Source organism: Podarcis tiliguerta, assembly GCF_965153285.1.
Source record: "Podarcis tiliguerta genome assembly, chromosome: 8".
Taxonomy (NCBI): Eukaryota; Metazoa; Chordata; class Lepidosauria; order Squamata; family Lacertidae; genus Podarcis; species Podarcis tiliguerta.
In genome coordinates this window covers 16,460,144-16,483,319 of record NC_139541.1, presented here as the reverse complement: position 1 = coordinate 16,483,319, position 23,176 = coordinate 16,460,144, and the positions used below count along the sequence as shown (strand labels likewise).

The 23,176-nt window shown below is 49.1% G+C and overlaps 1 protein-coding gene and 1 long non-coding RNA gene across 5 annotated transcripts in view; one reads left to right on the top strand and one right to left on the bottom strand.

Annotated features, from left to right (window-relative positions):
• SAMD11 (sterile alpha motif domain containing 11) overlaps positions 1-23,176 on the bottom strand; it is a 317,376-nt gene that overhangs the window by 174,424 nt on the left and 119,776 nt on the right. Inside the window, exon 4 of one of the 4 annotated variants that reach the window (XM_083453809.1) lies at positions 21,865-22,097. The exons of the other annotated variants lie outside the window; for them this stretch is intronic. The gene's annotated coding sequence lies outside the window, so the exon portion shown is untranslated. The remainder of the gene's footprint in view (positions 1-21,864; positions 22,098-23,176) is intronic. 4 annotated transcript variants of the gene reach the window in all.
• On the top strand, positions 16,358-22,045 carry LOC310683962. Its single transcript, XR_014514594.1, has 2 exons — positions 16,358-16,619; positions 21,780-22,045. It is a non-coding gene; the product is annotated as an uncharacterized lncRNA (long non-coding RNA).

Below are 23,176 nucleotides of genomic sequence, written 5' to 3'. Positions count from 1 at the left end.
GCACATTAAGGAAAATAATTAGGATAAATTCACACTAAAATACTGGAATTTTTTCGTGAATATTCATTTTAAAGAGAATTGGAAAATTGCTGAAGAAATGTAGAGAACTGAATTTAAGATTGGGGAAAATGAGAAACCAAGAGAACCAAAACTGAAAGATCCTTCAATTCCTACGCAGGGAAGAATATTGGAAGCTGGGTTGGTGAAAGGGCATTGGTTCTTCTAGCCCAGTACTGCCCGCACTGACTGGCAGCATCCATTCCTCAGGGCTCTCTCATCATTTGCCACCTGATCCTTTTAATCAGATATGCTGGGAATTGAACCCGAGACCTTTGGCACGCAAAGCAGATGCTTCATCACCAACCTATAGCCTCTCTCCCCACCCCATCCCATGAACTGCTTTCAACCAATGCAAACAGTTGGTCCGTTTAGCTCATTATAGTCCATTTTGGACTGTCCACAGCTCTCCAGGGTTCTAGAATCTCAGCCAGGCAGAAGTTTAACTACCTGAGGTTTTCAGTAGAACCTTTGCATGCAAAGGTGTGTGTGCTCCACAATTTAGCTAAAGACTCACATGAGTCGCACCCAATGGAAGGACACAGAAATATCTGCCTTATCCTTAGTCATACTGTTTGTCAATCTAGCCCAGCACTGTCTGCTCTGACTGGCAGTGGTGTCTGGCAGAAGACTTCTGCCATCCAGTGGAGGTTGGTCCGCCAGGGCAAATGGGGAGCTGTTCCACTCAGCCAGCCCTCACTTCCCTGCCTCTTTTCTTACAACCCGTCCAATGGGATGGCCCTGCCTGTCAGCTTCCTCCACATCAGTCTCAGTGTTGCCTCTTGCAGAACTCATTAGGGAGGAGGATGAGGACAAACCTAGAATTAATTGGCTCTGCCTGCCATTGACTCAGACTGCACCTACTGTTGGTCTCCCTGCCTTCTGCCCCACCAATCCCCATGGGCGCCAGCTGCCACTGTAGACTAGGCTGCTTCAAATCTCATTCCTTCCATGGACTCATTAGGTGGACTTGCGGTAATTCTCTCTCTCTCTCTCCCAACCCTCCATCCCTCTTTCAACCCTCTATCTGCAGTAGCAGTACTATCAGCCTACCTTGCAGGGCCGTTGTGTGAGGACTGTTTCCAAAGGCATGCATGATGGTCTTTGTAAAGTATACAGTCTGCCTCAAGAGAAAATGGAGGGTGCATCCCAGGGTGAAGTCAAACTGCTGCACTGTAGCACCAAAGAGACCTCCCCAAGGTGCAAGCCTAGGCGGTGTGTATGGAGGTCCTGCGCTGCCCAGAAGACAAGACCATCAGCATCGCTGATGTGGTCCAAATGAAAGCAATCTATTTGGCACCAACTTGGCTGCAGGAGTTTTCAGAAGGAGACGTACAAGGCACCATCCAACCATCTTAGGGACTCCACTCTAGATTTGTGTACAGTTTACTCCTTAGGCTTTTCTTCTCCCAAAGACATCCCGCAAAGCACTGGGGGTTTAGGATCAGAGTTTTCCTTCTCCTAGATGGGTTACCTTCCCAAGTTGACAAGCCCCATCTGCCCCTCACTTCCCTCTGCAGCACATGAAGGAACCGCTTTCTTGACTTTTGGACCCACTATTGGTCTCATCTGCTCAATCCACCAGAGCCTGTCTTCGTATGCATGTGAAGTACCGGTATATGGTGCTATGTCAAAGATTGTTATTATACGGATATAAATCCAGGACCCTTGAAAACCAGCATGGATGGGTGTGTCCCGAAGGTAAAGGTAAAGGGACGACTGGACCATTAGGTCCAGTCGTGACCGACTCTGGGGTTGCGGCGCTCATCTCGCTTTATTGGCCGAGGGAGCCGGCGTACAGCTTCCAGGTCAAGCCGTTTCTGGCAAAGCAGAGCAGCACACGGAAGCACCGTTTACCTTCCCGCCGGAGCGGTACCTATTTGTCTACTTGCCCTTTGACGTGCTTTCGAACTGCTAGGTTGGCAGGAGCAGGGACCGAGCAATGGGAGCTCACCCCGTCGCGGGGATTCGAACCGCTGACCTTCTGCTCAGCAAGTCCTAAGCTCTGTGGTTTAACCCACAGCGCCACCCGCGTCCCATCCCAAAGGCAGAAAGAATTATTTAGAGCTTGGGTTTAAACAAGAGTGTGGGAAACTTCTGTGTGGCTCCTTCACATTCTCTGGTATGCCTGGGTCTCAAGCCTGTTGATTTCTCTGTGCCCCCCCCTTCCCTGTGCCCCACCTGCCATCGCCCACCTGCCAGCCACGGTCCTGATGCACACATGGCAGCTGCGATGGCTTCTCCCGGTGTAATTAACAAGGAGCAAAGGCCTTTGGGGATGCATTAGCCCCGCTTCAGGCAGCCGAGAGCGGATGGGAAAATAAATGGGCTCGGGAGCTCTGGGGACATTAGCGGGCCTGCAGACAGCGAGGAGGCAGCAAGTGGAAAAGAAATACTGCTAGCCAAAAGGGGGGAAGGATATTTACGTCCATTCCTCTTCCGTGCAGTGCGGCGGGGAGAAAGGGAGACGAACCGAACCGGAGAGAGCCGGGAAGGAGATTGAAGGCGCAGGGTAAGATGCTTGACATTTAGCACTAGCACAAAGCCATGTTGAGCTGCATGGAGAAGGGGGCGATGCTAAGCCATAAGGTGGGGATCTGAGTGCAAAAAAAGAAAAGAACATTGAAAGAGCTCAGCTGCTGGATCTGGCCAAAGTACCATCTAGTCCAGACCTGTTCTCATAGCGGGCAATTAGATGCCTCCGTGGGAAATCTGAGTGCAACAGCACTCTCTCCCCACTTGCAATTTCCAGAAATTGGTATTTAGAGGCATTTTGCCTCTGATAGTGGAGGGAGAACATAGACATTGCAACTAGTAGACATTGCTAGCCCTAACCTCTATAAATTTGTCAAATTCTCTTCTGAGAAGAGTATCATGAATAAGAACGGGAGATAGGCGCTCCTGGTTCAAGCCAAAGGAGCATCTAGTCCAGCATCCTATTCTCACTGGAGGCCCCTATGGGAAGCCCCCAAGCAGGATGTGCCTGCAACAGCCACTCTCTGGACTCTGACCGGCACATCAGGCTTATTCCTTTACACAGGAACCCAGCCAGAACAGCCCAAAGAGGCATATCTAGCCTAGTATACTGATTCATGCAATGCCCACCTATGGATGCTTAAGAACATGAGAAGAAAAAAGAAAGAAGAGCCCAACAGATCAGGCCAATGACCCATCTAGTTTAGCTTGCTGTTCTCAGAATGGCCAAGTTTCTAGCAACCAGTACAGTGGTACCTCGGGTTACATACACTTCAGGTTTCAGACTCTGCTAACCCAGAAATATTATCTTGGGTTAAGAACTTTGCTTCAGGATGAGAACAGAAATCGGCAGCAGCAGCGGGAGGCCCCATTAACTAAAGTGGTGCTTCAGGTTAAGAACAGTTTCAGGTTAAGAACAGACCTCCGGAACAAATTTAGTACTTAACCCAAGGTACCACTGTATTCAGAAGCACCGCTGCTTCTTTTAAAGCCATCCTAGTTGGTGGCCATCACTACTTCCTCTAGGAGTGCGTTCCATATTGTTACTATGCACTTCAGGATGGGGACAAGGTAATTTGCAAATCTGTCCTTGAGATATCACAAACTGCTCATCGGAAACAGGTGTTGTGTTCCTTTAACCTATTGATTTCACCCCCCCCCCATAAATCTGGATTAAATTGGGTAGGGAATACAGGGTGGCATCTTGATGCAGACAACACTGCGGCCATATCCACAACATACATTAAAAACACTATTACACCAGTTTAACAGTCATGGTTTTCTGCCCCCGCCCCGGCCAAAAACTCCTAGGAACTGTAGTTTGCTGGTGAGTTATTTGGAAAGCCTCTTTTCCTTTCACAGAGCTACAATTAACAGTGTGGTTTAACAACCAATCCCTCTTCACAAGGAACTCTAGAACTACAGCTCTCTGTGGGGATTAGGTATCTCCTCTAAACTCTCAGCACCCTTAAAATATTACATTTCCCAGGATCCTTTGGGGGAAGCCACAGCTGTTTAAAGTGGTATGATACTGCTTTGGATGTATGGTGTGGATGTAGCTGCAAAAAAACACACACCTGTGTGCATGAGAAGCATCAATTCCACAATAAAAACTGGTCTTGTAGCATCCCCTCTGAATAAAAATTCATATGTGTCAGGGGTTCAGGAGCAGAGTCACAGGAGAGGGAAGAAACGGAGAGCGAGGGGGAGGAGTCGGAAGGAAATGTCAGCGGCGGCAGTAGTCCGAGGTCTCTGAGTCTCTCCAGTGACTCGGAGGATTCACAGAAAGGGGCCCCCATGGTCAGGGCAAGGGGAGTGCCCAGGGGGACACCTCGGGAAGAAGGGGCCAGAGGGGACTCAGAGAGTAGCAGCTGGAAATCCGGACCAGCGTCCCCCCCAGAGTGCAGTAGGGGGGAGGAGTCCAAGGCATCGGGATCAGGGAGCGCGCAGGCAGAGGGAGAACGTGAGGCAGGACTGACCACACCCTCGTCAGGGAGCGAGGAAACGGTCATCCGGAAAGTAAAACGCGCGCGCGCGCCAAGTTCAAATGTACAGGAGGGCGGCAAGGTGGGCAGCCCGGGTAGGGAGCCAGGTCCTAAAGCCCGCCGAAGAGAGGGGGAGGAGTCAGAGGGGTCAAGCTCTGCGTCGGAAGAGTCCAGGAGGAATGAGACCCCGGGGGGTAGTAAGACCCAGAGGAAGAGAGAGAGAAGGAAGAGGTGGAGTAAGATTAGAGTCTTAAACTGGTGCACAGGGGGTGGAGATCCAGACAGAGCTTCGCCGGTCTAAAGTCCAGACGTAGGGCTGGGACGCTGAGACTTGTAAATGGAGACTATTCTTCAATAAAGACTTTGATACTGTACGATCGGCTAGCGTTGGTCCTTGGTGAGCTGGGACCCGGAGCCAGCTCTGACAATATGGAAAGCCCACAAGCAGAACTTGGAGGTCCTGGCCCTCTCCTGATGTCGCTCCCCAGTAACTGGCATTGCGAAGCGGTGCCTCTGATCCAGGAGGCAGCCTACAGCCATTGCCACTCAGAGCCCTTGATTACCATATTTGTTGCTCTATAAGACTCACTTTTTCCCTCCTAAAAAGTAAGGGGAAATGTGTGTGCGTCTTATGGAGCGAATGCAGGCTGCACAGCTATCACAGAAGCCAGAACAGCAAGAGGGATTGCTGCTTTTACTACGCAGTGATCCCTTTTGCTGTTCTGGCTTCTGAGATTCAGAACAAAAAAAATTCTTGTTTTCCTCCTCCAAAAACTAGGTGCGTCTTGTGGTCTGGTGCGTCTTATAGAGCGAAAAATATGGTACCTATGAAATAGTCGCAAGTACGGTTTGACATCCCATGACTTTGCACCAAACCTCTGAGGCAAATGCACAGTTGGAAAATGGAGCTGGGAACCTCAGGCCCAGCTGTGTGGCAGGTTGTGGCCCTCCAGGCCTCTCTACAGGGCCCTCAGGAGTCTCCCCAGGCCACACCCCTCACTGGCCCTACTCTGCACCCTCCTTGAGGGCTCACACGTGTCTTTGAATTCTGATAATGATTCTTGGTTGCCTGGATGCAGGACAGTAGAAACCAGGTAAAATTTACATTTGTTGTTCTAATCCCTTTTGCCTCTGGCCCCGCCCACAACTGGCATGTCCCCCCCCCCCCATTTGCCCAGAAGGGAATGTGGCCCTCAGGCTGAAAAAGGTTCTCCACATCTACCCTTAAGAAAAAGGAGAAGCCTGAAAAGGAAGTCTGAACAGCCTCTAGCATCACCCCCAGAGAAGGCCTCCTTTTTAACTGCTCCCCCTCCCCACAACACACACATACACACCACCGTCAACAAGCTGCATAATTAACAGCCTGACAACTGGGGCAAGCTACATGAAGGGAAACCAGCCAGCCCTGGGAGTAGGGGGAGAAGAAGGGTGAAATGTTAATTAAGGCCTGTAAACCATTTTAAAATCACTGGAATAAGGTGCCACAGCAGAACATCCTGCCCTTGACCAAATAAAAGATATTTATTTTTTTAAATAGTGCAGCAAAGAAGATGTCGGCAGGAAAACCTGACTTCCTTTGCAGGAGGTACTTTCAGAATGTGTCATAGTGAGGCTCCCTGAGTCAAGAAAATTACTTTTCTTCTTTTTCCATTTTTTGGGGACATCATCAGGACTGACACCCAGATATTCAGCTGCCCGAGGCAAAGTGACACGTACTGTACTGTTTCATGTACAGCTTGCATTGGGTACACTCTGCAGAATCTTCAAGCAGGGCTGTCTGAAACCCTGGAGAGCTGCTGCCAGTCAGTGCAGACAATTCTGAGCCAGATGGACCAATATTCTGACCCTGTTTAAAGGCCCTTATGTTCCCATGTCTTAAGGGAAGGGCCATAATTCAGTGGGAGAATATTTGCTTTTCATGAAGAAGATGACAGGCTCAGTCGCCGGAAACTCCTGCTGGGACTAGAAATGTCGCCTGCCTGAAACTCTGTAGAACTACTGCCAGTCAGTGCAGACAGTACTGAGTAGAATGGACCAATGGATAAATCAGCTTCCTATGTTCCTACATAAAGGTGAAGGTACCCCCTGACTGTTAGGTCCAGTCGCGGACGACTCTGGGGTTGTGGTGCTCATCTCGCTCTATAGGCCAAGGGAGCTGGCGTTTGTCTGCACACAGCTTCCGGGTCATGTGGCCAGCATGACTAATCTGCTTCTGACGAGCCTGAGCAGCGCATGGAAACGTCATTTACCTTCCCGCCGGAGCGGTACCTATTTATCTACTTGCACTTTGACGTGCTTTCAAACTGCTAGGTTGGCAGGAGCTGGGACTGAGCAACGGGAGCTCACCCCGTCGTGGGGATTCGAACCACCGACCTTCTGATCGGCAAGTCCTGGGCTCTGTGGTTTAGACCACAGCGCCACCCGCATCCCTATGTTCCAACATAAAATGGTATAAAATCAATTTTTTGCTTTACAGGGAAGATAAGAGCTCTGGCTCATTAACTGGCCCACCTCCAAAGGCACAAGATGCTGGCAAATTCTGCCAGCTGTTCAAGCCTTTAGTGCAGTGATGGGCAACTGGGTGGCCCTCCAGACGTTGCCAACACCCCATCACCCCCAGTCACTGTGCACATTGGGAGAAATCAGATTCCCCAACCCTGTTTTATATTTTTTCGCTCATAGGATGACAAGCAGAAATCCAACAGGTGCAGCAGCTCTCCGCCTCTATGCCCAGGAAACGAAGCTTCACCCTTGAATTCCTGTCCACCAGCTGGTCGTCCCTGAAAGAAGGGAGGAACCAACTCGTTTCTTTCTTTTCTGATAATAAGCAATATACTTAGGCAAGAATGCAACGGGTGAATCTTAGCTTCCGATGATGGGGGAAACGGCGGGTGAGTGGGCGTCAGAAATAATATAGAGTCCCACCTCCGAGAAAGCCCTGCTAAGAAAGTTTGGCTAGCTGGAACTGTTGGGGAGGCGTCGTTGCTCCGGATCCCCCTTGCGCGGGGTCCCTTTCTCCTCCTCCGCCGCCGCCGCCTCCCCCGGCAGCTTGGCAGCCGCCCCGGAGCCGCCGCGCCGCCGCCGCCACCGCGGGAGAGAGGTAATAAATAACCCGGCGAGAGGAGCGGCGGAGCCCAGAGGGCGGCGCAGACCCTGCTTCTGCCGCCGCCGCCGCGGTTGGAAACTCCTCCAGGCCTCCCGCCCCCGGTCGCCTGGAGCCGGCCGGGCCAGACGGAGGAAGGAAAGCAGGCGGGCGGGCAGGAAGGAGGCGCGCTCCCAAGCAGCCCCATCGCCCCCGGGGCGCGCAGCAGGACGAGGCGGAGGCAGGCAGCCAGCTAAACAGCCTCCTCGCTCGGCGAGCTTCGCCTGCGGTCAGAGCAACTCCCGGCTTTGCCAGCCTGAGCGCCCTGCTCCGCGCGTTGCTTCGCCCTTTGGGAGGAGGGGGCGGAGGGGTTCCACGTGGCACCGGATCAGGGCCCAAGGAGGCGAGAGAACGAAGCCACCCACTGACACACAGCCCGGCCGTGGTTTCATTGCTTGCTGCAAATTTCTGTTTGGATCCCAAGGGGCCAACCGGATGCCATCTAAGTGCGATTGAAACAGCCCTTGCGGGGGGGGGGGGGGAGACAACAACCCCAAAACTGACAGCTGCTTTCGGGCGCCCCCAGACACCCTCACGGTCTCCCTCCACTCTTTGCCACTCCTAATATAACCCGATGAGGCTTAGTGGGCGAGTTCACTCACCCTCTCCTTTCCCTCCCCAGGGAAAACAAAAATGTATAAAAGGAACTGAAATGGGAACGCTACTGAACACCCGCCCCCTGCCCAATACAGTGGTACCTCGGGTTAAGTACTTAATTCGTTCCGGAGGTCTGTTCTTAACCTGAAACTGTTCTTAACCTGAAGCACCACTTTAGCTAATGGGGCCTCCTGCTGCTGCCGCGCCACCAGAGCACAATTTCTGCTCTCATCCTGAAGCAAAGTTCTTAACCCGAGGTACTATTTCTGGGTTAGCGGAGTCTGTAACCTGAAGCGTATGTAACCCAAGGTACCACTGTATACACATGTACACTTGATAGTAGGGTTGGGGTGTGGCCCTATATGTGATCCTCCAAGCTGATGTCTAAGCAGTTTTTGAAAGACAGCATAATAAACTGCCTTATAGGCCACTGGTCCATCTAGCTCAGTTATGTCTGCACAGACTGGCAGCAGCTGTACACTGTTCCAGGCAGCACACATTCCCTGGGAACTACATGTAGTTTGCTCACAGTGCTGTGAAATGGAGCACTGGGGAGGGGAACTAGAGCTCCCAGGATTTGGGGGGGGGGGGAGTCATGTGCTTTAAATGTGCATTGGCTATGCTCTGGTGGTTATGCTGTACCTGCACAGCTGGAGGCAGTAATGACACAGAAGGGGAGATCGCTTTTACATTCGGGTCTTGCTTGTGGGTTTTCTTGCGGACATCTGGTTGACAACAGTGAGAACGGGATGCTTGGGATAGATGAGCCCTACACATTTTTATGTTCCTAAATGTATGGTGTAAAACTTGGCCAGACATCCATACTGACCACTCTGCCGGGTCATGGATGAGAGTCACTCACTTTGAACACTGACCAGCACAGAGATGGGGAAACTCCCCCTCCCCCTCCCCTAGCCAATGTTGTTGGACTCCATCTCCCATCAGCCCCAGCCACCCTGGGCAAACATCAGTTGCGATAGGAGCTGTAGTCCCAGTAACGCAGATTCCGTAACCCTGTTTCAGCACAAAACATTGTTATTCTGCCCCCCATCCCAAATAAGGTGGTGGTCTTGATCACTAGCAATTTTGACAAACACCTCTTTCAAAAAAATGCCTCCCATCCAATTTTCCTTCCCATGGACCAGAGGAACAGATAATAGTCCTTGTAAAGTGCTGTGTGTGCATGTGCAACAATTTTTTTTAGGCCTGCAGGCACATTTTGATTTTTGAATGAGTGCCACAGGCACAAGCTGCTCTGGTCACTTCTCCCCCAACTCCCTCCCCACAACAAGACAGAAAGAGAGAAAGTTATGAGTGCACACATTTTTCTTCCCCCAGGGTTCTGAGTTAAAGTCAGATCCAGTCAAATTAATATGAGCATTGAAAAGCACATAGAATTGAAAGAGAAAATGGGAAAGAGCATCACTCTTCCAACCTCCTCCTCCAGCTCTATGTGCTTTTAAACTGAGAAAAAGGGTCCCCACAAGACCCTTGTCTGCCCCACACCCCATTCTGACTGCCCACTCCGCATGAGGTGCTTAAGGCATGATCTTTTCCTCCCTTGAAAAATGATTACCCAAACCAGAGCAAGTCATGCAAAAATAGTAAAAAAATAAATTAATGCAAAATAATAGAAGCTATGTGCATTTGCACGATTTTGTTACATTACAGAATCCAGCTCTTTTTGGGAAGTGCGCAGAATTTGAAAGCATTTTTAAAAAATATTTCCTGTTACGGAGAATGCCCACCCTACCCTACTCCCCTTCACCTCCCCAACCACAGCTGATGCGATGAATAAAATTGTGGCTGACAAGGGGATGAGCAACCAGACAGAAAGCCAGAGGCATTGGATGGCGTTAACCAGTTTTAACAAGCAGGAGGGGGTTGAGGTGGCTTGAGTAGCCCCCCCCCCCAAAAAAAGAACCCCAGTATTTATGACACATTGCCCTGCCTGCTACCACACCTCTAAAGCACTAAACCACAAAGTGTTAAAGGAACAGGGTTCCTCTTTTTATCTTCTTTGTTTTGTGGCCTTTTTTTTTTTTTTAATCCGGAGCTGTCAAGTGCAAGGATGAAGGTTCCCCCAGCGGAGAGAGGGAGACAGCTTATGCGCTTGGCTTGGCTCCCTTCCTTTTATCGCGCCAGCCGCCCTCGGCATAGAGAGAGGGGAACAAGAGCTGCCTTCTCGGAAGAGGGGAATCCTGCACCCACGCTCAAGACTCCGGCACGCCCAGAAACCGACTCTCGCCTCCTCTCTTGTGGTTTGCCCTCAACCCCCCCCCTCCCGCCCGCCCGCCCTCCGCTGTTTCTTTCGAAAGCAGAGGTGGGGAGCGAAACTGGTTTGGCAAACATCTATAATTATAATCGCTTGGAGGTGTGTGTGTGTGTGTATGCGGCGGAGGGTGGGGGGAGAACCTAGTTAAATCTGGAGGTTGAGGGAGGAAGGAAGGAAAGCAGACATGAAAGGAGATATAGGCCGCCGGCCTTCCCACACTGCCCTGTGACTGGGGTGACATGTAGTGGCCTGTTGGTACCTAGGAGCGCAGGAAGCTGCCTTCTCCTGAACCAGAGCATTTGTCCATTTAGCTCAGTCTTGTCCAAACTGACTGGCAGTGACTCTCAGGGGTTTTTAGCCAGGGAGAATTCCTAGCCCTCCCTGGAGGTGTGACTAAACCCCAGACCTTCTGCATGCAAAGCGGATGCTCTGCCACTGAACTAAGGCCCTTCCCTTAAGATATGCAAACCTAGGAAACGGCCTTATTCCAAACGAGACCTTTAGTCTGCTTAGCTGAATATATTCTACACCGACTGGCAGCCACTTTCTGGGGTTTCAGACGAAGGATCTTTCCCAGCCTAACTGGGGATTGAACCTGGGACGTGCTCCATGCAAAGCAGATGCTCTGCCACTGAGCCAGGACACTTCCCCATCTAACATACATACCCTGTAAGTTGGTCCGGCTATGTCCATTCAAGCCTGCATTATGACTGGCATCTGTTTTCTGCATTTGAAGACTGTCATTTGGGCACCTGTTTGCTTGGACTGATTTCCTAATTACCCTCTTTGATGCAAGCTGAAAAGTGAATGTACCAGATGGATGAGGCCTCAGGTAGAATAAGAGGGCGGATGGCATGATTATTGGGATGGCTTCTTCCCTGAGGCTCAGGAGATGCTGGTTCATCTCCTCCTCCCACTCCTTGCTCCTTTAACTCTAGGCAAGCCTCTCCTTCTGCCTGCTGCTGGAGAGCCACAACTTTGGCTTTCTGCAAGAAAGCAAACAAACACCCTGGTGCACTGATGGACTTCCTTGACGGTGGCTAACCCAGGTCAGTGCCATGACATGATGTGCTCCAGTTCAACTGAGAAGCAGCAAAAGAACATGGGCAAAACCTACAATAGTCCTCCCTTCTCAGCATTGCAATACAATCGTCACAGTCAGTCTATGGAACTTGCTCCCACAAGATGGCCACCAACTTGGATGGCTTTAAAAGAGGTTTAGGCAAATTCATGGGCGAGGTCATCAATGGCTACTAGCCACAATGGCTATGTCCTTTCTCCATTGTTGGAGGCAGTATGCCACTGAATCCCAGTTGATGGGAATCACAAGTGGGGAGAGAGTTGTGGTGCTCAGGTCCTGCATTTGGGGTTCCCATATCTGGTTGGCCACTGTGAGAACAAGATGCTGGACCAAATGGGTCTTTGGCCTGATCCAGCAGGGCTCTTCTTACGTTCTTCCTGGGATAAGTGGCTTCTCTCTGATAATACTAGGTGCCTGTAGCAGCTCTCAGAAGCAACAGCCGGTACAGGAAACAGAAGGCTTCTTACCACATGGAGGCTCATTTGCAGGCTCTTGTGAGAACTGGCCCAATGAATTACCCAAAGCAAGGCTCAAGTTAGCTTTGATTAAGGATAAGTAAGCACCCACTTGCTTCACCTGAGTATCAACCAGGCTGCTTGAGTGTTCAAGTACAATGCTAAAAAACAACTCAAAACCTTTGTTGAGGGTTGTACTAAACTTGAATTTGAGCAGGGGAGGGGCATAACAAAGGTTCCACCCTATGCAGCTTTCACTTGTGGCGCCCCAATAAGATTATACTTGACACGTCCAAATGGTTACAGGAACCCTCAATACATGGCCCACAGCTCTTTGGGAGAAGGAAGGTGTATTAATGTGAAAGATAGTATACAGTGGTACATACGCTTCGGGTTACATACGCTTCAGGTTACAGACTCCACTAACCCAGAAATAGTACCTCGGGTTAAGAACTCTGCTTCAGGATGAGAACAGAAATTGTGCTCCGGTGGCGCGGCAGCAGCAGCGGGAGGCCCCATTAGCTAAAGTGGCGCTTCAGGTTAAGAACAGTTTCAGGTTAAGAACGCACCTCTGGAATGAATTAAGTACATAACCAGAGGTACCACTGTATTAATATAGGTTCTGGAATGCATACATGTTCTGTCTAGGCAGCGGCTGCAGGCTTAGTTTTGTTCTTCGCCAGCTTAAAGCCTCACAGGTCTTCCCGTTGTAACCCTCTAAAACCCCTAGAACAGGTGAAGCAGAGGCTCTCAGCGTGCTCAGCCCAGGCCAAATACTAGCCAGGTCAGTATTCTGTGCCATTCTGTGCCACTGACTGCCTGACATTTGCCAATTGGTTACTACCTTGAGTGGTGTATTAAGCTACTGGTGCAGATGGCCCACAGCAGCTGTTGCTGGGTGGAGAGGGAAGAAAGCCACGGCCGCCAGGCACAAATCGCTGATCTTAGAAAGATTAAAGAAAGCTCTGTAACAGCTTGATCCCAAAGGGCCACTTCCTAGGCTGAATTCCCCCACATGCATTTTTTAAAGGGGGAAAACATATGCTGCTCAGGCACAACCAACGACAATGGGAAATGTACACTTGCACCAGAGTAGTGAGCCTAACATTTAACTCAGCCTAGCTCCTAAGCATGGATGTCAAATGCAGACTTGCAAGTAAGTCTACCAAGGCGACTAGCCCATAATAGCTTGTGCAAGACCGTCTGCCTAAGAACATAAGAAGAGCTGTTGGATCAGGTCAAAGGCCCATTCTGTTCTCAAAGTGGCTACATAGGTGCCTGTTGGAAGCCCCAGACAGGGCATGAAGGCAAGAGCCCTTTCTTTCTGTTATTTATAAGAACATAAGGATAGCCCAAAGACTCATCTAGTCCAGCATCCTGTTTTCCCAGTGGCCAACCAGATGTTTCAGTGGGAAGCCCGAAAGGACAAAACAGTGCTTTCCCTACCTGGAATTCCCAGCAATGGGTATTCAGATGCATATGACCTCTGGCAGCAGAGCTAGAACATAGCCGTTGGCTACTATGAATAGCCATGGATGTAACCATATATCCTCCTACAAAGACCCAAGTCTCTGGAGTGTAGAAGTCATGGCTCTCCAGATGTTGCTGGACTACAGCTCCCACCATCCCTTACCATTGGCCATGCTGGCTGCTGGGAGCCCAACAACATATGGAAGGCCATATGGAACAACATATGGAAGGCCCCACCACTGGGTCAACCCTCTGCGGTCTACATAAGTTGTTTGAAGTAGCGAGCTCCGCAAATCGTCGAGTGGAAACATGTGTTTGTAAACACAGCGGAAAGGCACACTCACATACCAGTTATGATGCAAAACAGCCACTCAGACAGACACAGCCAAGCAGAAGATCAGCCAGTGTCTTCCCCTTAAGAAGATAAGAATGCAAGAAGAGCTCTACCGGAACACAATGGGGAGGAAGGAACGACGAAGCATCAATAGAATATCACCCAGCATAAGAACAGAAGCTGGATCAAGCCAATGCCCCATCTAGTCTAGCAACTTGTTCTCACAGTGGTCGACCAGATGTCTGTGGGAAGCACATAAGCAGGACCTAAGTGCAAGAGGATTCTCCCCTCCTATGGTTTCCAACAACTGGTATTCAGAAGCATACTACTTCCAACTATGGAGACAGAGCATAGCCATCATAGATAGCAACTACGGAGAACCCTCTCCTCCATGAACGTGTCTAATCCTTTTTTAAAGCCATCACTGTTTCCTGTGGGAGAGTTCCATAGTGGAACTATGTGCTCCTGTTGTTGTTGTTTAGTCGTTCAGTCGTGTCTGACTCTTCGTGACCCCATGGACCAGAGCACGCCAGGCACTCCTGTCTTCCACTGCCTCCCACAGTTTGGTCAGACTCATGTTTGTAGCTTCGAGAACACTGTCTAACCATCTCGTCCTCTGTCATCCCCTTCTCCTTGTGCCCTCCATCTTTCCCAGCATCAGGGTCTTTTCCAGGGAGTCTTTTCTTCTCATGAGGTGGCCAAAGTATTGGAGCCTCAGCTTCAGGATCTGTCCTTCCAGTGAGCACTCAGGGCTGATTTCCTCCAGAATGGAGAGGTTTGATCTTCTTGTAGTCCATGGGACTCTCAAGAATCTCCTCCAGCACCATAATTCAAAAGCGTCAATTCTTCGGCGATCAGCCTTCTTTATGGTCCAGCTCTCACTTCCATACATCACTACTGGGAAAACCATAGCTTTTACTATACTATATGTGCTCCTAGAACTACTTATTTTTCTTCCAATATTTGGCTTCTTTGGATGTCCATGAGTTCTAGCGTTATGGAAGAGGGAGGAAACCTTTTCTCTATCCACTTCCTCCATGCCATGCATAATTATTTAAACTTACATCGTACCACCACTTACTTGCCTTTTCTCTGTGTTAAAAAGCCCCCTTACAAAGCTGCAGTTCAAAGAGACCTTTTGCCCATGTCTTGACTTCTTTTGGGAGTGGGGGCAAGCCACTATTGTATTTTAATATTTGTACTGTATTTTAATATTTTGTTGGAAGCTGCCTAGAGTGGCTGGGGAAACCCAGGCAGAAGGGCGGGGTATAAATATATTATTATTATTATTATTATTATTATTATTATTGGCAGAGAAAATGTCCAGTTTTAGTTGCTGACCACTGTCATGTAGGAAGTTCTCTTTCTGAAAGGCTCTCAGTGTGCTTTCAGGCTGCTGTGATTTCCAAGTGGAATTCAATCACATACCGGCAAATTCAGGTTGTGAAATTATAGCGCATTGAGAGCTCTTGTGCATCAAATCTCCTTCCATAAAATATAGAATTTTTTGGGATAATCGTCGTAACATGTCAGCAGCAGCAACAACAAAAACAATAACTCTAACAGTCTTCCTACCCCGTCTCCTAGACTACTTGGTGTAAATAGTTTGAGAAAATGGCACATGTAGCTTAGGACTACGCAGAAGAATTGTAAAAATTTTCATGGTTGCTTTTTCAGTAGAAAACTAAAGCTGGAGAAAAGCTTGTGACCTTGTTAGTTTTTATTTGCTCTGGCCTAATCTATGCACATTGCACCAGACTGCAAAAAAGTCCATTGGTTTAGCTCTGCCTTCAGCAAGTTTTATGGAGAAGGTCAGTTTTTCTACCATAATGATATTCCAGAGTCTATGGTGCCATGCACTGAACTATGATACCACTTTAAACAGTCATAGCTTTCCCCAAAGAATCCTGGGGACTGTTGTTAAGGGTGCTGAGAGTTGTGACAAGGCCCCTCATTGCCCTTACAGAGCTACACAACCCAGAGTCCCCTGGGAAGAGTAATTGTATTGCAGCTCTGTGAGGGGGAATAGCAGTCTAACTCTCAGCACCCTTAACAAACTACAGTTCCCAGGATTCTTTGAGGGAGCAGCCATGTATGTTGCAGGTGTGGCTGTCCTCTAAGCTCCCAGCAAACAAATCAGGACGAAGGCTCAATAAAGAGGTCCTTAGGAAGTGGTCATAGCCTGGATGCAGTGGTTCTCAACTTGTGGGTCCCCAGATGTTGTTGGACTACAACTCCCATCACCCCTGAGCTCTGGCCTTGTGAGCTAGGGGTGATGGGAGTTGTAGTTCAACAACATCTGAGGACCCACAGGTTGAGAAAAGCTGGCTCTGGAGTGACAAAACAGCAGCATAAAATTTGCTTGAAATCTGATGCTACCAGAGATTCGAATCGGTGCTTGTGGCTTGAACTCCTTTCTCAGACAGTTGTTGATCCTATCCACTCTCGCTTGCCTCCGACCAAACCGGTTCTACTTCATAGAACTCTGTGACCTGCCCTCTGTATAAATAGCAACACTTCCATCACCCTCCGGGGCCTGAGTTATCTCTCTATGCTGGATCGCTATGACCTGTTTGGCAAAAAAAACATTGCTGCACCCAATGAGCCCAAGCAGGAGTGGCCGTGGCCTTCCTTACAAATTGTAGACTGAATTGCAAGCTACAGAGTGGCTGGTTTGGTTCTAGAAGCAGCTGTTTGGAGTAGGGGATGCCTGGCATGATGGAAGATTAAGGCCAAGAATAGGATTCAGTAAGTCGGTGGGTGATGGGAGGCGAGTTGTGGTGGGGACATCTTCAGCATGAAGCCAAATGGGATCCCTTTCCCCTGCTGGCCACCAAGCTGAAGACAAAAAGGTACATTTTTCAGAAGACGCAGGAAGCTGTCTTAAGGCTCTTTCCTTTAAACATAAAAATAAGTAAACTGGTCCAGGTGGACCCAGTCATTCTTGGAACAGACTCAGATCAAGAATCTGGATGTGCTGAGAGAGGCAAGGAGTGTTGAAATAGTGCTTCTGATTCAAGAGAAATGTGGGGATTTTTTTTTTGGGGGGGGGGTGTCCCGTGAAGATACTAGCAGTGCAGAATAGAGGTTAGCTCAAGGAGGAGTGGAAGCAGCTTATCCTATAAGAAGCTGCCTTCGCCAGACCATTGGTCCATCTAGCTCAGCATTGTCTACACTGGGTGGCAGCAGCTCTCCAAGGTTTCAGACTGGGTACATTTCCTGGAGATGCCAGGGACTGGAAATGAGATGGAAACTGCTTTGAAGACACTGGTAGCTCAAGAATCAGCAAGGTGGAAGGCATAAAAGACTGTACGTAGCAGCAGAATAGCGGCAGAACTATTAAGTATCTCCAGATTGCATTGCAGGGGGTTGGACTAGATGACTCTTGTGGTCCCTTCCAACTCTACAATTCTATGATTCTATACTGCAGAGCCCATGCACATTTTAGGCTGTGTTTGAGCAGGGCAGGAGAAAAGCCTGTGATAACCAGTGCACTATAGTCAATAGAGCAGGGGTAGGCAAACTAAGGCCCAGGGGCCGGATGCGGTCCAATTGCCTTCTCAATTCGGCTCGTGGACGGTCCGGGAATCGGCGTGTTTTTACATGAGTAGAATGTGTCCTTTTATTTAAAATGCATCTCTGGGTTATTTGTGGGGCATAGGAATTCGTTCATTTTCTTTATTCAAAATATAGTCCGGTCAAAGAAATATATATATATATAGAGAGAGAGAGAGAGTCCGGCTCTCCCACAAGGTCTGAGGGACAGTGGGCTGGCCCATGGCTGCAAAAGGTTCTTGACTCTGGGATAAAGTGTCGGACAGAGAGATTGCACTGGATAGAGAGACCCCACTCAGCTGTGAAGCCAGTGGCGTAGCGTGGGGGGTGCAGGGGGGGCCGGCCGCACCGGGCGCAACATCTGGGGGTTAGGGTTAGGGGGCGCAAATCCACGGGTTAGGGGGCGCAAATCCACGGGTTAGGGGGTGCAAATCCACGGGTTAGGGGGCGCAAATCCACGGGTTAGGGGGTGCAAATTACTTGCCTTGCCCCGGGTGCTGACAACCCACGCTACGCCACTGTGTGAAGCTCAACTAGGTGTGACCTTTGGATGGTCCCCATCTCTTAGCCTAGCCCACTTCATAGTGTTGTGAGGATAAAAGAAGGACCGGGGGGATGGGGTGGAGAGAACGATGTGCCCCACACCTTGAGATCCCTGGAGGAAAGGCGGGATATAAATGCAATTGATAAGTAAATAAATAAATTAAAATCTGCTTGATTGTCACCGCTTTCAAGTTGGGAAAGCCCTCCTCCCCAAAGCCCCCTCTCAAATGCTCAGGGAGGCGAGAGCTGCGCTGTATGCATATTAATATGCAAAGTGTGCCTTCCCTCCTAATTAAATGGAAAACGCTATGATTAAAACTAGTCAGATAGCGCTGAGCGACGGGGCTTTGTGCGCTCCACGTGGAAGGCCCACAGGAGCTCACGAGGGGAGGGGAGAACGGTGCCAGCCAGGGAGATTACTGGCAGAACGACTGGAACAGAAATGAAAATCTGCCCGAGGAGTCAGGAAAAAAAGGAGGAAAGGGGCAAACTTGTTTACAGGTAGATTTTAGCTCACGGGGAGTTTAGAAGGTGAAAGGCATGAAGAGGCATGAGATGCCTCCCACCTCAGGATCATATGGTGTGGGGATCCTGGCTGATTCCCACACCAGCAACTAGTCCTCCTGTCTCAAGCACTGCACCTCGTTATTCTGGCCCTGCTAAGTCCAAGGAACTATTGAATATTGCAAGCAGACCTCACTTCCCTGACTGAATTTACCTTTTCACCCTCTCCTCTTAATGCACTGCCACCCTGCTTTGAGGGGCGCACTTACAGTGCCCTGCAAGGCCAGTGCCGCTTTGCAAGACTCACTAGAACGGTGCGGGGCTTGCAGGGTGCCCATAGCTGCTGCATCCTTCAGGCAAGACGGACAAAACAGGGTAGGGCGTCATGATGCCCTTCCCAAAGAACTACCTCTAAGATAACAGCCTCCCCAGCTACACCTCTGATCTCAATAGAGACTTTTCCCAATCTTGTGACCTCAAGATGTTCCAACTCTGATCAGCCCATGCCAACATACAGTGGTGCCCCGCAAGACAAATGCCTCGCAAGACGGAAAACCCGCAAGACGAAAGGGTTTTCCGTCTGCAGAGGCGCTTCGCAAGACGAATTTCCCTATGGGCTTGCTTCGCAAGACGAAAAATGACGAAAAAAATCGAATTTTTTTTTTGCTCCAAAACCCCTTATTCTGAATCGCTAAGCTGCTAAAAGCATTTTAGCAGCAAAACCGCTAATCCCCCCCCCTAAAAAAGCCGTTTTTAGCCAATAGCGCTAATAGCACTACTCCGTCAATGGGCTTGCTTCGCAAGACGAAAAAACCGCAAGACGAAAAGACCCGCGGAACGGATTCTTTTCGTCTTGCGAGGCACCACTGTAGCTGGCTACTCGCCATCTTAATTCGCCCAGAGGCATTCAAAATTATAAACCAGCTTGTGTAAATGTATGCTGTGTGTGTCAGAGAACTCTGATGAAAATGAGAGCGGAAACTGATGGTCTTCACCTGTTCTTCCCATGTCCAGAACAGAAATCAGTTCAACAAATATGATTGATATACACTGTTGTTGCTTTCTTGTCCTCAAATGATACCTGATTTATAACATTGCCCCCCCCCCCCATATTTGCATGCTGTATCCTTTATACTAAAATGTGTGGGGTGGAATAATGTTACAACAATGTAATTACATAACTCAAGCTATCAATTGCATAAATTATATAGTTTTGTGACACTGGACACAGCAAGACGAATAACATCGTTTTCAGAGTAAGATGAACCACAGTGTAATGGAACATCTTTGCTCTCTTTCATCTCTACCTGTGCCCCAAATACTTTAAGGACCTAGCAAAGAGAAGGAGGCATATAGGGTTGTCAGGCACCTGATTGCCAACCCCTCAGTGCTAACCACCGAGTCTTCGAGGACTTTGCTCGTATTGTTTTTAAAATGATTTCAAATGCTTTAAAAATTATTATTTTTAAAAAATGAACAACCCAGGTTTCTTTAAACACATATACATGGATAAGCCCTTCTTTGTAACAAGGGGGAGAAGATCAGCGGAGGACTCAGCCACCGTGGGCAACTCCTAGTTAAGTTGAGGAGGAAGCTGGAAAGAGGGGGGGAAACTAATTAATAGTAGGCTGGAGGCCTCCCTCCTGCTTCCCAAAGGTGTTCTGGGGGGGGGGGGACACCCTAAGCCCAACCTGAAGCTTCCCTCACACCCACCCTCGGTCCTATCACACTTGCAGCAATACTGCCCTAGGTCATTAATCTGGACCCAAACACACACAAACATACACCCTCCCACAGTGTCGCTGCAAGAGGTTGCACTCTGTCTTGGGGCCACGCTGCCTGCCTTGCATTTAATTAGCTCAGAATCCTTGCATTTCTGTTGCTATGGGTTTCCTTCCAGAGGAGTATGCTCTTTTTTCCTCACCCACCCCGCCTCCCTCCCTCCCACCCTCCCTATGTCTGCAGAAGTTCCACCAGCATTAAACACTTAAGTTTCTTACTGGAGAGCCGGCAACCGTTCCAATCCAAAGAATCCCAGCTATGTATGCGGACGCCAAAGCACCTGGCCTGCGTAAAAAGTTATGCACTAGCTTCAGCAAAGGGAATATGTCAGGGGTAAAAACACATGGGATTGCACATGGACCGCAGGGGATTCAGTGGCAAGTCATCATCTCCTTTTGCACACCTGGTGCAGCTCATGCGCAGGCAATTTTTGACAGGGTTTTAGGAACTGCCCTTATACTGAGCCAGACCACTGGTTCATCTAGCCCAGTATCGTTGACACTGACTGGCAGCAGCTCCCCAGGGTTTCAAACAGACATTCCCAGCCCGACCTGGAGATGCTGGGAGTTGAACCCAGGACATTCTGTGCTCTACCACTAAACTACAGAACTCCCATTCTCTTTCATCCAGCTAAAAACGATGGGTAGGGTTTTACATAGACTAACTCTCGGAAATCGGCTTGTTACCCAAATGTGCTAAATTTCCCAAAGGCAGGCCTCTCTCCCCCCACACAATTGTCAGCAACTGGTGTTCATTCACAGGCATACTGCCTCCAACAGTGGAGGGAAAACGTAGCTATCATGGCTAGAAGCCACTGATAGCTATTTCTTCTGTGAATTTGTCCAGTTCTTTTTTAAGGCCACCCAAGTTGGTGGCCACCACTTGCTCTTGTGGGAGCAAATTCTACTTGAATCCATTCAAAAGTAATATACCGTATTTTTCGCTCTATAAGACGCACCAGACCACAAGACGCACCTAGTTTTTGGAGGAGGAAAACAAGAAAAAAAATATCCTGAATCTCAGAGGCCAGAACAGCAAGAGGGATCGCTGCGCAGTGAAAGCAGCGATCCCTCTTGCTGTTCTGGCTTCTGGGATAGCTGCGCAGCCTGCATTCACTCCATAAGACACACACACATTTCCCCTTACTTTTTAAGAGGGAAAAAGTGAGTCTTATAGAGCAAAAAAATACGGTATTCACTTTGCAGAATTCCTCCCAGCTTAAGGAGGCTTTTGTGAGGTGTGGAATTATACATAGAAATTGGAAGCTGATCCATTAGCACCCCTTCCTTCACTTTTGCGGTGGCTGCAGGAAAATAATAATAATAATAATAACCCCCTCCTCCGGCCCAATCCTGCCTCATAATTTCTTCAGTGTTGCAAGTGTGGCCACCTCTGCTGCCTCCACTGCACCAGCCCTAATTCAGAATTTCCCACGTTCTATAAGTTTATGTTTGACATTAATGTTATTTAAACATCTCCTTATTTCTTCCCCCTCTTTCTCCCCCTTACAAATTTCATGCCTAGGCTTCTCTTTCTCTCTCTCTCTCCCTCAGTCTCTTTCTTTCTTTTTTTTTTTAAGCGATAGTTTATGAAGAAAAGCTGACTCTACCTCCGCTTCGTCTCCTGGAACAGCCCCGACGAATAAAAAACCCACCTCGTCGGAGACAGTTTTATTCTGTTGATCGGAAGACTGCCAGCCCAATTTATGATGGAACATAAGATCTCCAAATCTGAATTTATGCCTCGCAGCATAACGACAGGTCAACGAGATTAAAAGTATGTTCATGAGAGAGCTGTAAGGCAATTTGGGTTTCACGGTTGTGTGGTGATTGGGCATTCAGTCTGAAAAGAAGAATAAAAAGGGATGGGGGGGGGGAGAGAAAAATCCCAACCAGCCTTAATAAAAAACTTACAGTTCTTGGGAACATAATTCATTGCTGTAGCCTTGTAGTCTCCTTTACAAACACCCCTATACCACCACCATTAAGAGGACCAGACACCCCCCCCCCCCGTAATTTTGGAAGAAGCGACGGAGGAGATAATGGCAGCAGTAATAAATAGCATGAATTAACAGCATAAATGCAGCCTTGTCAAATGGTCCTGACAGCGCAACTGAAAGGGGGGGGGGGTGGCGGAAACTGGGGAGCTCCATCCCTCAAAATCAGGAAAATCTGCTTCTGCTCAAGTCCCATCAGCTTCTCCAAGGGAAAAAAAGGAAAGGCAAAATCATGGATGGAGCCAGAACACCTAAGCCAGTAAAAGGAAATGTTCCTGGCATGGTTGAGAAAGACTGCCCCCCCACCAGTGGCTCCAAGTAACCTAAGAGTATGTGGTTGGACATTACAACGCCATACCAGAAGGCACCTGATTTTTCTCGAGTGGAAAGGAAGGCTAGTGGGTCACAGCATCTGCCTTGCATGCAGAAGGTCTCGGCTTCATTCTCTGGCATTTCAGGATCCCCTGCCTGAAATTCTGGAGAGTCGCTGCCAGTCAGTGCAGACAACATTGAGCGAGATGCCATTTTAACATTGTGTTTTGATTGCTGTAACCCACCCTGGGAAGTTAGGGTGAAGGGCGGAAGGAGGAGAAGGAGGCTATGAATGTAAGAAAAGATCTGTAGGTGGATCAGGACAAAGGCTCATCTAGTTCATCATCCTGCTCTCACACTGACCAAGCACTGCTGAGAGTACTATGTGCCCATTAAACATGTGAACAAGTGTTGCGGGTGGGTGTCTGCACATTCACTGGCGGGGGAAGGGGGTGCGGTGGGGGCGGGCTGCCCCGGGTGCCATCAATGAGGGGGTGACAAAATGAAACTCAGTGCTGCCTGTGGAACCGAGCAGGGCTGAGTTGCATTGTGGCGTATCCCCTTCCCAGCAATCAGCCAGGCTCTCTCTGCCCGTGCCGTCCATGTCCCATCC